This window comes from Leptosomus discolor, chromosome 4 (genome assembly GCF_034619465.1).
Source record: "Leptosomus discolor isolate bLepDis1 chromosome 4, bLepDis1.hap2, whole genome shotgun sequence".
Taxonomy (NCBI): domain Eukaryota; kingdom Metazoa; phylum Chordata; class Aves; order Leptosomiformes; family Leptosomidae; genus Leptosomus; species Leptosomus discolor.
The window spans coordinates 55,435,193-55,449,714 of NC_141394.1; positions in this window are offsets into that span (position 1 = coordinate 55,435,193).

The window sequence follows — 14,522 nt, forward strand, 5'->3', positions numbered from 1 at the left end:
ACAGAACTCCAAGAGGTTTGTAAGGTAGGACTTCCCTTTATGGAAATCATATTGATTCTTCTCAAGTAGCTCCCATATATTTATATCTCAGCTAGTTCAATGTCAACACACTCTTTATATATTTACCTGCAGATATATAAGTCTGCACTTCCCTAGGTCCCCCAGAAATGTTGGGGTTTTTTAAGGATTGTCACCACATTTACCATTCTCAAATCTTCAGATACTAAGAGTTAGCTGAGATACACGGTACATCTATAGCTGTACTATTTCATCCTTGAGTACTGTCGGGACTTGAGGGTGAATACCATCCAACACTGGCCATTTGTTAGTTTTATTCTGCTTTTATTTACCATGATCACATTCCGCTGGTACTGTTACTTCAGTTTCAGGTTGATCTTTTACTAATCCCCATCTCCTAATCCCCCAAAATATTCTAGAATGGGAATTGCCCCAGTATTTTTGACACTGAACACTGATACAAAAAACTTTATTTTTCTTCTCTGAAGTGGTGGTGTCCTTTCTGAATGTATTATCAGCATTCTACATGGCTCCAAAGTCTATCTTGGGGCCTTTTTGCTCTCATTGATTTTGATGGTTTAGATTAGATTACAGATTACATTATCTACTGCACTTACCTAAGGAAAAAGCCACCCAAAAATTGTCTAATGATGGAAATTAGTTCTAATTTAAAAATTGGTATCTGACAGTAATTCATTACCACAGTGCAAAGCACAATCCCTTCAGTAAGAGAAAAACAATCCTCTTTGCAAATATCTGGAAAAAAATAAATGCTCCAGAATGGTCAGGGGCATGGTCGCTCTCTTTTTCATTCAGAGCCTTAGGGATAGTTACACAGCACAGTTTTGCCAACAATCCTTGAAACTGTCCAAGGAGACTTCGAGGTAATACCTTACTTCAGCAAAGAGTTTTCCCAATCTGTAACCTCAGTAGCTAATCCATGTTCTGTCTCTCATTTATGACACACTCAAGAAGGTGGAAGAGAAACTACCTTGTGAATTAGCAACTATTTGAAAAAGTATTATTTTAATCACATGTTGTCCAATTGCTTCACCTAACAGTGAAGATTATTTTTTTTTTTTAGTTCATTTTCAATAGGACAGGCTACTCAGATTAGTTTAAGAATGTTCTGACGTCTATGACAAGAGAGAGAGAAAAAAAAGATGCATACCCAGGAAGAGAAAAAGGAGAAAAGTAAAGAAACAAAGTGAATTTTACTAAAGATTAAAAAGAACAAAGCTTTTCTTCTAAACTCAACACAAAGTGTTTTTCAGTATCACTCTTGTACCACTGTGCATTGTATTTGGCAAGATACTACTGTCAATTCACATTTAGGACACACATCTTGTGTGTGCAAGATATAGTCCTATGATGAATTATGAATCCACCTCTTTCCTTCAGGGTTTGTTTTTTGAATTTTTTTTTTTTTTTTTTGCTTTAAAATATTTATTGTAAATGGATTGTAGAAAAGTGTAGAAACATCAGATGTAATCTGCTTTTTTGCATGCTGGGAAAGCCCTAGAATGCAAGTCATCTTTCATATGCCTCTTGCATCCTTCCTGTAGGCCTTTGGAGGTCCTTGGAGCTGACTGAGGAATTTTCTCACCCTCTCAATCATTTTGAGTCAATATGGTTTGCTCTTTTACATCCCTGTCATTTCATATGGTTGCTAAGTAATGTAGTGGCACAAGCTGTCAGTCTCAGGAATAGGAATGCTAGGACCAGTGCCAGAATTACCTCTGCTCCATAATAGAGTAATGTACTATCAGCTAGTCTGCTTGGGAAGATATAGCTGACAACTTAAAATATTTTCCGTTAGAACTTCCCCGTTGTTTTAAGTGAAAATTCAACTTTTCCCTCAAGTAGCAGAAGTGATAAAGCTTGATGGTCTAATCTCAGAAAAAGGTGGGAAAAAAATCAGATAAAATTGAATAAGCAACATTGGTCTATGTTCTGAATTAATTCTTACCATTCTCTTAAGGCACTGCCTGTGTTTGACTGAGTGGATCGGTTTCTCTGTCAGGGTAAAGTGGGCAAGTTCACTGACATTTCTGAAGCTCTGAATCTTTACAGTTGCTCTGAATTTGGCATAGAACTAGTGCAGGCTTTCACTCAAGAAACCAGAGATTTGGATCTCAGTAATTGGGATGACTTCAAGGAGGGTGTCTTGCAGGCTGTTTTTTTCAGGAGAGAAAGTCAGACATTTCCTTCATAAAACAGTTCACAAGTCTAGTTTCCTCCAGGAGAAATCTACAGTCAGAAGAAACTTCCTGGTTTATGATTAAAGCCTCTGTCTAGTGAGTGCTTTGGACAAAAGTTTTATTTGTAGGTGGGAGTTTTGTGGGGGTTTTTTTGTGGGTTTTTTTTTTTTTTTTAAGGTTATGTTGATGACTAAGATTACACTTTCTTGGCTTTACTATTCCATGTGCTTCCCTGGAGTTTCTGTTGCTTCTTTGAGACATGCAGCAGGAACTAAATCTACTCCTTACACTGGTATTTCTTATTGAACCTCCTACACACAGTCATTGAACAATTTGGCAGTGAAAAATTGCTGGAATGAGAAACCACCTTGTTTAGGAACACCTGCTATGATGGCTCCTCAGTGCTTGCAGATCCCCAATAATTTTGCAGAAATTATAGAATATAACTTTGTCATATACATTTATTTTGCAAACATGCTAAAAAATAAAATGCATAATTGTTAGGGCATGGTCGCTCTCTTTTTCATTCAGAGCCTTAGGGATAGTTACACAGCACTGTTTTGCCAACAATCCTTGAAACTGTCCAAGGAGACTTCGAGGTAATACCTTACTTCAGCAAAGAGTTTTCCCAATCTGTAACCTCAGTAGCTGAGAAAAGTACAGCTTGATAACTGTTTTGGCCATACCTTTAGGTATAGAGTATAGAAATGTTTCTAAGAAAAAGTACTTCTAATCCATGTTCTGTCTCTCATTTATGACACACTCAAGATGTCACTTTTCTTTTACAGGAGACAGAGAAAAAAATTGTCACCAAATTCCCACTATTTTTTCATGTTTATTCTCATGCCCAGCAGCATGGCTTATTGTTATTACTCAATACTTACAGTCACATTAACTGCTCATTTGCATCCCCCAGTTCAGACAAATTTTTGTCCCTATCATCAGTCAAGATGGGAGAAATGAAGAGGAGTGTATGTTGATGCACATACCTCACATAATGGAAAGAGTTGTCTCTGATCACTGCAAGTGCAGTGGTCATATGGTGCATGCACTATTGACCAGGAAGATAGACAACTCTGGTATGGTCTGCGGAATTTACTGGTAGAAGAAAAACACAACGTATGTGGAAATGCAGCCTAATTTTTACTGTCACTTTTCTAAGTAAAACTAGACTTTGAGGTCTACAGACTACAGAATACATGGACAGCTGAGTGCGCTGCTTGACAGCTTCTGCATGCGTGAGGCTTAGATCCCTGAATTCATAACAGTCAGCCACCCAGCAGCTGTGTAACACTCTGCAGTCTTAACCTGGAGATGTACAGGAGATGATGACAATAACGTTAATAAAAGTGTTTGAAAAAAACACTACCTCTGTTAAAAAGAAAAACAGAAGTGAAGTACTGCAAACTGCAGGAAACGGTTTTACATCTTTAAAGAGCTTTATTATACAAAGGTATTCATAAGCCAGCATGAATCATGACATGTAACAACTGAGTTTTGTAATAGAAGTGAAAATCAATTTAAGAAGCAAGACAAACATGAGCGAAATACAAAGCCTTATGGAGAACATATGGATTTTTTATTTTACATGGCTGTGCATCATGCTGTATTTTATGGCTGCCAAGGAAAACTCCCAAATGCTATGAGGGAGACAAAAGTAGTAATTTAAATTCAGTCTTTCAGAAAGTGTCTGAGAGATTCTTAGTAAGGAATTATACTGTGATATTCCTCTCACATCACAGTAAAAAAGGCTCAAAAGCTAAAAAAAAATGAATTCTTGAAAACTGAAAAGGTCAAGAATTTAAACTAAGACATTGTAGAAGAACCAAAAGCAGAGAAACAAAGCTCCAAGCACAAGCTCATCTGTCTACAGGCACCACAACCCTGGTAACTAACTATATTGCATTCTACAAAAATAAGTTTCACAACCACTACACAGTAGTGAGCTGAATGAATGAAAATGATACTCCCGCAACATAAAGATTCATGTTACCTATAATGGACTGAAGAGCTTTTGTAAGAGTTTGCAAAAATTATATAGAACCCATTTTATAGTTTTGCTTTAGCATCATAATTAATTTTGTTGACTGTTGATCAATTGCTCGATGAGTGGAGACCAGTGACAAGCGGTGTTCCTCAAGGATCGGTGCTGGGACCAGTGCTATTTAACATCTTTGTCGGTGACAGACAGTGGCATCAAGTGCACCCTCAGCAAGTTTGCTGACCACACCAAGCTGTGTGATGAGGTCGACAAGCTGGAGGGAAGGGAGGCCGTCCAGAGGGACCTTGACAGGCTTGAGAGGCGGGCCTGTGCAAACCTCATGAAGTTCAACAAGGCCAAGTGCAAGGTCCTGCATCGGGGTCAAGGCAATCGCAAGTACAGATACAGGCTGGGCGATGAGTGGATTGAGAGCAGTCCTGGGGGGAAGGACTTGGGGGTGCTGGTGGATAAGATGAACATGAGCCAACAGTGTGACCTTGCAGCCCAAAAAGCCAACCATATCCTGGGCTGCATCAAAAGGTATTGGTCTAGGAGGTCAAGGGAGGTGATTCTGTACTTCTATTCTGCCCTTGTGAGACCCCACCCGAAATACTGCGTTCGGCTCTGGAGCCCCCAACACAAGTAAGACATCGAGCTGCTGGAGCGAGTCCAGAGGAGGGCTACCAAGATGGTCAGAGGATTGGAACACCTTTCCTACAAGGACATGCTGAGAGAGTTGGGCTTGTTCAGCCTGGAAAAGAGAAGGCTCTGGGGAGACCTTATAGCACCTTCCAGTACCTGAAGGGGGCCTACAAGAAGGCTGGGGAGGGACTTTTTACAAAGGCCTGCAGTGACAGGACGAGGGGTAATGGTTGGAAGCTGGGAGAGGGCAGGTTTAGACTAGATACAAGGAAGAAGTTCTTCACCTTGAGGGTGGTGAGACACTGGAACAGGTTGTCCAGAGAAGCTGTGGCTGCCCCCTCCTTGGAGGTGTTCAATGCCAGGCTGGATGGGGGTTTGAGTAACCTGGTCTAGTGGGAGGTGTCCTTGCCATAGCAGGGAGGTTGGAACTAGATGATCTTTGAGGTCCCTTCCAACCCAAACCATTCTGTGATTCTGTGATTCTATGATATGACTGGTAAATAGAAGGAGACTGACTAGTTCTTGAAGAATCCTGAAGGCCCCACATTAAAATACTCCAGCTTAATTTATGAATAAGGTCAAATGTTCAAAACACATAAGGGATCAAACCTTTCCCTTTCTCACTGACCTGAAGTGATCTTTGTATATTGAATCTTAAAGGAAGCCTCACTAGTATTTGCCATTAGTTCATGCTTGAATGTCCCTGACTGTGTACACATATGTTTTCTCACACTGGCTTGTTTGCTGCAGTGGTGAAAAGAGACCCAGGCTCCTTATGACGAGCCCGTGCTACTCCTGTGTCTGAGTAACTATCTTCAAAAGGGAATAGGGACCTTCAGTTCCTGCCTGATGCCTGAGTGATGTAGAGAAGTCCAGTCATGGTCTGGAAACTGGCCATCATGGTTTCAATCACTTACCTCAATCATACTGATTTCATACAAATAGGAAATTTTTGGTAGCTTCATCTGTACTGTTTGGAAGCCTATTTTTTAGTCAGAAAGAAAGTTGCAGCTCACTAGCTCTCCCCAAGCACACACTCTTGGAAGAGACTAGTAAATCACATTTCCATGGCAACAGAGTTTCCAGAGACTCTGATACAAACAAAGGTAAGTGTCGAACACTGTTCATGATACCAAATAAGCCAAGTCACTAGCTGTAGCAAACTATATGTCTGCAGCACTTAGCAATTTTTCCAATTCAAAAGGTAGCAACAACTATTAGCAAGACTTGTTCAAGCCTATCCCGTGGCTGGAGAAAGCAAGCAGGGAGCTGATGAGGACCACAGCACCCTTCCTCACACTGGGGATTTTTACCCACTTCAGGGATTCAAGGCCTAATCAGTACTGCCTGTATGAACTCAGAAGGGAACACATTTGATGCAGGCAGACAGAAGCTTAAGCCAACAAAACCAGACACTGGACCTTGCAAGTCTGCCCCCACTGCACTTTCTGCTGCATTCACTTAGAAAAGTCTTCCATATTTGTTTGGTCTATCTGTCTCTTCACATCCTCACCCTCTTCCTTAGTTCTGTGATCAAGCCCAACATTGTTTTTTCCTGCATTAGAAAATCACCTCACTACAGAATTTCTAAGTGAAATATCAAGACTCTCAACAATAATTGGCGGCTTTAAAATGGCACTTTCAGCCCTTCGCTTTACTAAGTTGTAATTCTCCTCCCAAGCCTTTGCCTGTCCATTTAAATTCCAAGCTCTACAGGAGAAGATCCTACATTACTGAGTCTACTGCCTCTCTTGGTAGATTAGTTCAGTGTTTAATTAATCTCACTGCTAGGAATTCCATCTTAATTTCAAGATAGAAAATTACACCCTTTTTTAACTTCCAGCTGCTGGATCTCGTTATGTCTTTGTTATTAGCAAGAATGAATAATGTTTTGGTATTACACATCTTTTCTATGTATAGGAACACACACAAACAGTAATACTGCAAAATGTCTATCACATTGGTTCAAGCACTATTTCAAAACAAACAACTAATAATCATCACACGTGTAAATAATTCTTGTATCAAATATTTCAATTTTTACAGCTCTACATTATTTATTTATTCTTCTAAACAAAGTGAAGGCCACAAACGTTGATTAGATAATTTGTTCTGTTTTTTCACAAGATATTAAATTTCACCAAGATCACCTTATGGAGAAACACATGATTGTATATAGAGCAAACTGTACCAGTCCTCAGGTGACCTAACTACAGTTTTGCAGGGAACAGGAGTGACTAAGATGTCACTGTCTTAATTTCTGCAATGATTAAGAACTGTTTTGATGATTCTGGGAGATGAACTATGGCCTATTCAGTAGGTGAATGGGTAGGAAAAAAAAAAAGTCAGCCTACTCTGTAGGAAAATGTCTTCCAATCCTGAATGTGACACCTCTTAATCACTCAGGCATGTGGGCAGGACACATACCTGGAGCCACTGTTTCATGTATCATCATCAGCTACAGCCAAATCATTTTTGATGCTCAATAGGAAGAAAAAACCCAAAGGAACAGTAGCATACACAATCAGCTATGCACTAGAAAAGTACTCTACTTAATTATTAAAACTGGTCAGCTGACGTCCTGAAAGATGAGGTTCACTTACAGTCAATGCCCTAATCAGGAAATTCAAGGATTGTTAGTGTATGGAGGACAATACAGGCAATTTTCTTCTTCCTATGACCCAAGAAGGAAAGTAACAAACAGAATATTTCCAAAACTCACAAATGTTGAGGTTTGCTGCCATCTCCGTGTTTGCCCAACTCAAACCACACATACAGGGACACGAATATTTCTTTGTGAAACTGTGTTAAAGCAGATCTTCGTTTACCAATACTTTATAGGCAATCACTTTAAGGTCGATAATTCTTTTGTTATCCCCACGATAATTGCTGTTACTGCTAGGAAACTGCATCTGTTTTTAAAACTGCATTTATATAACTTTATTCTCTAGCCATTTTTTTTTCATGTTATACATTTGTAAATAAAACTGAAAAGATTTTTAGTAATTTGTGTATCTTCCATGTTTCTTTCAAAGCACAGAGATCAAGTAGTCTCCCAATCTTCTATTTGAATGTAATGTTTTTCAATTTTTTTTTTTTTTCCAATTTTTCTTTTTCTGCCTCCTGGTTCATTTGTTAGCTCTCCTTGAAATTTGTTGTCTTATATCTGTGTTTGAAGTAAGCGTACTATGTATATTTTACTAATGGTACATAGAGACAAGTTCTGCCTATTCTGCTACCCTCTTTTATACCGAAGGATCATAGAAATATTTTTGACATTACTGAGTTTATCTTCTGCTAGTCATAAAGTTAATATCAAGTTTTCCTCAGATCTTTACTTTCAAAGACTGAATTTCCCTCCTGTTAATACCGTATTTATCATCGAAGGGCTGAACTATTGCCTCACCTCCGAATGTAAGAAAATACATTTTAGTGCACTGGGACCATTTAGCAAGGTAATTTTGATCACTTTATAATAATATCTTGACTTCATCTTTATTAAAAAAATCAGTTTCTGAAATATGCGAGTTCAACCATAAAATGCTTAAATCATTATTTTATTCCCCAAACAAAATACAGTCTACTTAAAAATGTATGCTTCATGTCCCTATGGCAAACATCTTGGAGGAACCCAAGTGCAATGCCAGCACGTGTGTCTTTATTATTCAAACATGTAATCTCATGAAAAGGAAGAAAAGTATTGTATCAGACAAGACCAAACTTCCATGAAACTATCCTGTGGAGTTCTAACTCATGCTTCTTTACTTATAGAACTCAAGAGTAATTATTTCATTGCTATCAGGTGACTTCTTTTTGCATCATTCTTTTTTTCCATTTTAGTCTTGCAGTCCTCTAGTATTTTTCCGAGGTTTTCCAAACATTAACTAACACAGTTCTTGGTGTGGCTAGAGCAACTAGTTCATTTAATGCTCTGATTTGGAAGTACTTTGCACTAAATGATTTGAAAATGTTTATTTTTAATATACTTTCACTCACCTCCTCATTTGTCAAAATTGGTAAATTCTGCCTTCATCAGATGGAGTGAATATGTCTTCCTACGTTCTTCTAAACGCGGAGAACTATCTATCAAACCTTTATACCTAGTTTAGTCACCTTTTGCAATTTTATTCATCAGCATTTAGCTGTAGCCCTCTACCTGACTGCAGCATTCATGTTTTAAATGACATAGAGCCTTAACCCTAATCACTACTGGTACTTGTTGGCTGTTTTATCTTCCCTCATCAGTCATATACATGTCTTAAATTGTAATTTACAGCATTTGCCATTTCCTTAACCTTTGGTACATCCTATTTTTTTTTTTTTTTTTCATTTAAGCTTTTGATCGCTACCGAGCATAAGTTTCTTCATGTTTTTGGACTGTGTTTTTGGAGTTCATGAACAAGTCCTACCCTTTATTTGAATTTTTCTATTTTAAGTTGTTGTTCCAAATCAGTTAGGTTTATTTTAGGCTTTAGAAAATTTTTTCTTTCTTTAAACTCTTTAAAAGTCTTTAAAAATAAATAGACACAGCCAAATAATTTTGCTCAGTACCAAAGTCTTCTTGCAAAGTAATACAAGCCAAAGAATGACCATTAGCATCTCAGCAACAGACAATTTTTAGGTTGATGTTTAACTCTTGTATGTCTTAGAGCGAGATTTAGCACTGAAGGAGGGATTCAGTTTCAAATCAAAACACCTAAACTTAGCTGGCTACGCTTTAATTATTATCTAAGATTTCACCATAGTCAAATGAGATACAAACAAAGCAGTTAGGGGAGCGAGGAGAGCTATTCACTCAACCTAGAGAATGATTCAGCTGTTTAGAACACATTTTAGATAACACACTGTCCAGTTTGGCCTCTCACAGCTGGTCCAGAAAGCACTTATTTTTCTATAGATCTTGTATCACAGATGTTATCCCTGTGCAAATGTGTGATGTATTGTAGGGCATTTCAAATGTTACCTATGCTTAAACAACTGAATTCTGTTCCTAGGTGGCTGCTCAGGTGAATAGCTCTCTAGACTCCATGCCTTCAAGGTCTCAGGTTACTTAAAGGGTATATGAGGCATTTCAACAGCACTGGCAGTTAGGACGCAACCTCTGGGAGACATCTGCCCTTCTGGAGCAGCGGCTGACGGGAAATGCTTCTCAAATTGCAGTAAAAATCCTGTAGGTGAGCAGCTAAATTAAACTTTTGATCTCCATTGACCATATGGAACACAGAAAAGGATACCTACCCCATATATGGACACCTAAAGATAGACACCTAAGTTTAAATTACTTATTTACAAACTGAATTTTACCATCAGCGACACCATAACTAGGACAGTATTTTCCATATTGATTTATTATGTTTAAAAGTGCTAAGAAAGATTTATGCTAGCTGGATAAGGTATCATGCAACGTTTCCTCGTTATAAACACTGACAAGTCTCTTTTATAATCCTTGTGTGATACAAAGAGATGTTCATATAAACAGTTGATACTATAAAAAGTTAACACTTTTGCTGGTGAGAAATCAGATATTCTAGCTACGATTTTACTGTTAGAACTCTTATTCATGAGTAGTTGAGCTCCAGTAACTCCCAATTTTTAGGTCTTCTTTTTCTTGTTTGCTTTCTGTGTGGAACTAGTTGTCCATTTCCCAGACAACTCTAACAAACGTGTCCAACCAAGTGCCTAATGTAGACCTATTTAATTCTGTCTTTTACTAAAATTGACTCTCTTACACCTATTAATCGCAATGTTATTCAATTGCCATCCCATCTGCCCTTATGTTCTGAAGGTATTAAAATTAAATGCTGTTTCAATTTCTGTAATGAATCTTTCAAATAAAATATCTGCTGAAAAAGCAGATACTTCCTCTCATACAGTGGTGTTAATTAAGAAGTAAGTGTTTGCTTTGTGAGTTTTGCCCTGTGAAATGAACAGTCTTAAACAGTACACAGTCTTTTTTCCTGTCTCTACATTAAGATTTTCTTTGATCAGTGACATTTTCTATTTAGATTTTTTTGGCTATTGACAGAACTTCTTGGGTTTTTTTCTGTATCCAAGGTCAAAAATAAAAAAAACTCTGGAAAAGGCTAGTAGAGACAGGCTTCATCTATTTACTTCTTGAAATATTTATGTATTAGAAAAGTAACTACAGTAGAATTTCTTCTATGAATTAAGCTCTGTGAGAACAAAGATCTGATCTAAAAAGATGCCTAACTCACTAATGCTGATGTAGGGGCTTAAAAGTGAATTAAATGTACCAGTCCTTCACCATTTATTTTTTGCATTCACTGAATAATTGTAAGGATACTTGCTCTCCCCCTCTTTATGTCTCCCTTTTCTAACTAAAAGTTGGACAAGCATATGTATGGAAAAATAGTTCAGAAAATTTTCATTACAGATTATGTATTTTGCAACATCAGTTGTAAAGTGGGCTAGCAGGGAAGACAGATGCTCATGACAACATGGGAATGGAAAAGCAGAATCTAGTACTCCAAAAAACCTCCTTATATTCAACATCTTGAGTTGAGGAAAGCGAACTCCTAAGCACCCCTCTACAGTTTGGTTCCATTTTCATGCACAGTATAGCTTAGCACAGAATATTTCACACAGGTTAATTTAAGTGAAGAAGACATGTCTTGTGGCCATAAATAAAAACAGCAAAATGAATAGCTAGACAGAGAGCTAGACAGATAGATAAGTATGCACAGAATATAGCTCTGTGCAGTGCCTGTGACTGATAACTGTCTAAAACACAACACTAGAATTCAGGGAACTCATTATTTACTGTGCAAGCTTTGTGGCTTGCAAGCCACGCTAACTCACAAGACCTCAGCTTCAGAATGGAGTCAGGAGGCATAGATCTCTCTTTAACATAGCTTATATATGTCACTGTGTAAGGAAAAAGAATCTCCAGTTCTTGGAGACATGTCATAAGTACTTAAATATTTCTTATATGTTTCTAAAGTTGTCTCCTTGGAAACTGGAGTTTCAGCTTTTTTGCTTATCCCTTTCGTCCCAGCTCAGATACAAGAAATTGTTAGCAAGTTGAGATGCTGGTAGCTCTGACAGTTTCACATGACTAGTATGCTAACAAGTGTGAAGTAGAAAAATGTATATCATTTTCTACTTGTTTTCCTGTTTGTCCTGCTGGAGAAACGAGTTGATGAAAGTAGCAATATTAGCCTTTGAATTCACTACCACTCACATATAAGGAAAGACGTATGCATATAAATACAGACTTGAAAAGGCTGTTCTTACATGTCAAATAAAGAAGAATAAAGTAAAGAGGGATAATTCTAACTGTTAAATCTCGTACCAATTTATTAATGAATTGAAAGTTTCAGGAAGTTTTACATTTCATTACGATACCTGCATTTTCATCAACACAATAACAATAATATGTATAAATGATAAATAAATGAAGTATTATGTATTAGATAGGTTTTCTTTGTAGTAGTAGAAGGGATACCAAAAGAGCATCTTTCATAATGCTATAATTGTTACTGTCCTTGGATGGATTAGAAGAACAAAGCAAAGGAAAGAAAAAACACATAATCCAGCTTTGTTTTCTAGCTGAGTTCCTTTGCCACCATGTTTTCCCCAGAATGTCCTCAAATTTAGAGAAAAAAATAACACAATAATAACAGAAAACATTATTTTCATTATGTCCAATTTTGTCTTCAAAATATAGAGTTGAACATACACTACTGAATTTCATTTCTTACTCTAAAACATCCATTTATTCTCGCTGGATTAATGATAAGCACTTTACTCTCTTTAGTACAGAAATTGGAGAGTACTGCACTTAAAATGCACTTGACATTGTTAATCCACTGAGTGTTTATGAACTTAGTTTATGATGTCTTTTCTGTTACCAATTGGAAGACAGTATTTTAAACTTTTATATCCCTCATTCTCTTTTCATGGCAACAGTGTAATTACCCTGGGCACTAGACCATAATGCTTTTAAACACTGTGCACAAATATCGCTATAAATACCTCTATGACTTAGTTATGTTGCCATAAATACGTTTGAAAATGTGTATGTTAATGCTTTAAATAAATGTCTCATTATAATCAGACTGCTTGTCTACTGTGATACCCACACAACCGTATGGCAGAAGGTTCTAACCCATGGCAGGTCTGCAGTTTAATGCAAAAATGCATTAAAATAATTCCAAAGTTTGGTGAACTAATGCTAATTATTTTGTATATAGAATATTAAAATGGTAATTAAATGTTACGATTTCCTTTAGCACTGGTTATACATATTTGTTCAGACATGCAAATAAGTAATGACTAAACTGTTTACTTTCTGTGAACATAAGACTCTGATAGTCAGGGTGACAATAACCCACTCAAATATGCAGTTATTTACATCTTGGCTACCTCCAATGAGTTCACTGAAGACTCAGATTTTACTTCCCCTTCTTGTGGCTGTGCAGTTTTGACTCAAGATTTAAAATTTTTAGTTTTGATCAAGAACACTGACAACATTCTGGGTGTTTTAAAAGAAACTGGATGGAATTATGAAGTTTTGTTTTAAACCCCTTGTACAAATCTTACAGAAGGCAGTATTTCTAAACATGTTAATGATAATTTTGGGTTTGATTCCCCTTCCCAGGAAATTATTTTTAATTTTGTAATATTCTATAAATTCAATCTCTGACCAGTTGCATAGATGTTAGAAATGAGATCACAGATTGCTTGACAACATGCCACAAGCATTGCAAGCAGTGAACAACAATGCCTATTGTTGCTACTAGCAGTCAGTTTTGTTGTAATTTGAGCTTTCCACCTAAATTAGAGCAACTGAGCACTAAGCAAGAAACTCTGTCCTACCTGTACAAAATTGAGTTTTGATAATGTGTGGGTAACGTAAAGTAGGTAGCCAGGAACTAACTGACAAATGTCTGATATACTCACTTTACTGCTATGTCCTGGAAGATAAGATAAACTGGCTCCCTATTTGGGGCTTTTTGGGCACCTAAATATCATTTAAGTTGGAATTTAGGTGAATTAGGGGGCTCTTTGCCGAAAGGTGTGCTGAGCTGCAAATACCCAACTGACTACTACTTTTGTGTTCAGGGAAATGAGAGCTACTCTATACACACTTTAAATAAGAATGATTGTATTCAGAAAAAGTAAATTTCTTCATTAACCCTTCCTTGTGATTATCTCAAAATCTCTCTATTTTGTACTAGTCTCCAGACTTGAAAGGAAGCAGAAACTCAGATCTAAAGAGTGAGAAGAAAGACACAATGAGCCTGCATTCCTCTTTAAACAAGCTGCAAACAATTGTGGTAATGCTGATATAACTCTCTGCTAAGTAAAGGGAATTAAAAGAAGGATTGAAGGCTCCACAATGGCATGAAAGTAACCTCCAGAAGTCTTGGTGTAACTGAGAGATGACTAGACAAGAAGAGAAAATCTTAACTTAGAAAGCTTTCAGACAAACCAAGAAATACCATGGAAAAGAAAGAGTAGTAAAACCCCCCCCAAACCTCTCAATTTGGGTTGTTTTTTGAAGACAAGGTGCCCCCCAAATCATCTGCAATGAAATGAAAAGGACATGTTAAAACCCAATACAGTTTTGAGCATCTTAATGCTGGCCAGATGTGGTGACCTGAAAGAAAAAAGGTAATGTACACCTATTTATTACTGGTGATAACTCAGAAAGAAGA